General features: G+C 43.3%; 1 protein-coding gene across 1 annotated transcript in view; it reads left to right on the top strand.

Annotated features, from left to right (window-relative positions):
- The first annotated feature begins 483 nt into the window (after positions 1-483).
- LOC143298526 (uncharacterized) overlaps positions 484-2,500 on the top strand; it is a 34,816-nt gene continuing 32,799 nt past the window's right edge. The window contains exon 1 of the mRNA XM_076611379.1: positions 484-561. The gene's annotated coding sequence lies outside the window, so the exon portion shown is untranslated. The remainder of the gene's footprint in view (positions 562-2,500) is intronic.

The following is a 2,500-nucleotide window of genomic DNA, read 5'->3' as shown; positions in this document are numbered from 1 at the left end:
GTTTCCCTCCTGATGGGGCGCTGTGGTTCGTACTAGGAGTCTACACCAGAAGATAGGAGAGAGTCGGTCAGGGTCCTCGTGGGTACCAGTCCCAGCGTGGGGTGGAGCTGGAGGAAGTCCTGAAATGTGAGACCGAGGGTTGTCCTGGAAACCCACAAGTGGGGCGGGGAGGTGTAGGTGTGTGTGTGTGTTGGGGGGGGGGGGGAGCAGGTCATTGTGGTGGCGGGGGCCGAACACTCGCTGAATGCCTGAGGAAGTGTGGCAATCACTGCCTATTGCCTTGACATCTGATGTCAAGGAATACTCCTGTGACACCCAGGATCCGTTCCCGTGTACCTTTTATCTACCTGTGTGCAAGCTAGTGATCATTAAACGCTTTAAAGCAGCGCCGGTTTGACGTTGTATGCCCGCGTGTAGGAGCTAACTACGGTATTGATTTGTGTTGGTGTTTTGAAGTCGACGAGGTTTTCTTTCAAGGCTGGGCCTGGAGCCAAGAACGTGACTGAGAGACTGTGGTCCGACTCAAGTTGTGATTGAAGTGGTTGGGGTTCATCATCTGAGGTATTGTTGTTTTTGTGGAGGGGAGGGCAGTTTACGTCTGTGTGTGTGTGTGTGTGTGTGTGTGTGTGTGTGTGTGCCAATTCACTCATTCTCACTCGAACCATGTCAAACTGAAACCGCGACGAAATTATTGTGACAGTGTTAAAAAAAAGATTGCATCAACAATGTATGTCTCAGAACACGTAAAATTCAAATCGAGTAAAATACATTAATTTCCCTCAGGAAATCCAGGTACAAACTCCAGGTCTCACAACTTTTGAGTAATCTTTTGTGATAATCAAAGATCAAAAACAATAAAAGCTACCGTCTTTCCCTGTCTTGAGAATGGTATTTTCAAACATAGTTTTTGCTTCGCCCAAGCTTTATTCAACATGGCTACGGTTAAAAGAAAATTAAAAATAAAATAATAAAAATAACAGAACTTCCGCTTCGTTAAATCTTTCATCGGGCCTCGATAACTATGATCACCTAACCGTGGTATAGCTTCGGTGAAATGACGGTTTGGTGTAAAAATAACAAAGGACATGCATAGACAGTACTCTGTGTGTGTGTGTGTGTGTGTGTGTGTGTGTGTGTGTGTGTGTGTGTGTGTGTGTGTGTGTGTGTGTGTTCCTAAAAAAAATATTTGTCTCCAAAATCGGTTTTTAATTTTTGTAATATGCTCGAAGGAGGCAAAAAAGTCATTTTAGCTGTAAGTAAGATGATTAGATTTGCAAATGTTGCCTAGCTATACTTTTGGAGTTAAAAGACATTTGTGTTTTCTCAACTTTAATGTGACATTGTTGTATATTTGGAAATGTTTGTTTTGGGCATGAAAAGATCATTTTGCAGTAATCATCCATACTCCAATAGGAGTGAAAGGATAATTAAAACTTGAAACTTGTGACGACAGTTTGGTGTAAAATAACAGTCATAGGACGTGCATGTGTGTGTGTGTGTGTGTGTGTGTGTGTGTGTGTGTGTGTGTGTGTGTGTGTGTGTGACAGAAAGAACTGTGAAACGTGTCACAATTATTTCATGAAATCCTTGAAACCTGCTGTGACTTCAGCAAACCCTGTCTTATATTATTTTACATAGGAATACAAGAAAACACCTCATTGTCTTCAGAAACTGAAATAATCTCTTCACTTTTTTTTTTTTTTTTTTTTAATTGACAGGAAGTGGATGAAAGCACGGTAGAGTTTCACAAAGTCATAGTTTCTGTTTTTCTTACTTTCTTTCCTTCTTTCTTTCTTTTACCACGACTTTTTAAAATGCCATAGTGTTTCGTGTTTCCACAACATCTGTCGTGTGCTTCACTGCGCGTGGGCCCAATAACTAAAACTACACTGACTGATGTGAGAGAGAGGGTATGGCATGCAGAGAGGTCATAATAATGAGGCGGATGCGTGTGTGTGTGTGTCTGTGCGCGCGCGCGCGCGTGTATGTGTGTGTCTGTCTGTCTGTCTGTCTGTGTCTGTATGTATCTGTGTGTTGTGTGTTTGTGTGTGTGTGTCTGTCTGTCTGTTTGTCTGTCTGTCTGTGTCTGTATGTATCTGTCTCTCTCTCTCTCTCTCTCTCTCTCTCTCTGTGAAGTCAAGTCAAAATGATCTTTATTGAGGGTAAAAGAATAAGCTTATTCAGCATTTTTACATCCTGCCCTCAGAAAAAAAGAGAAGAAAAAAAGGGGGGAGGGGGGGGGGGTAATGGGGGAAGTGGGGGTCTGGAAAGGATAATATGGAAATAAACAATTACAAGAAACACACAAAAATTGTTTGGGTGTCTGTCTGTCTGTCTGTCTGTGTCTGTGTGTGTGGTTAGGGGGTGGGGGGAGAAGGAGGGAGGGTGGACTGGGGTTCAATGGTTAGGGTGTAGTAGGCCCACATGGGTAGCGGAGACCAGCAGGACGGAACTGACGACGGGACGGACAGGTGTCGCCATCTCTCATTATCATAATATA

This window comes from Babylonia areolata, chromosome 24 (genome assembly GCF_041734735.1).
Source record: "Babylonia areolata isolate BAREFJ2019XMU chromosome 24, ASM4173473v1, whole genome shotgun sequence".
NCBI lineage: Eukaryota > Metazoa > Mollusca > Gastropoda > Neogastropoda > Buccinidae > Babylonia > Babylonia areolata.
Note: the sequence above shows the minus strand (reverse complement) of the source record. Positions and strands in the feature narration are given on the sequence as shown.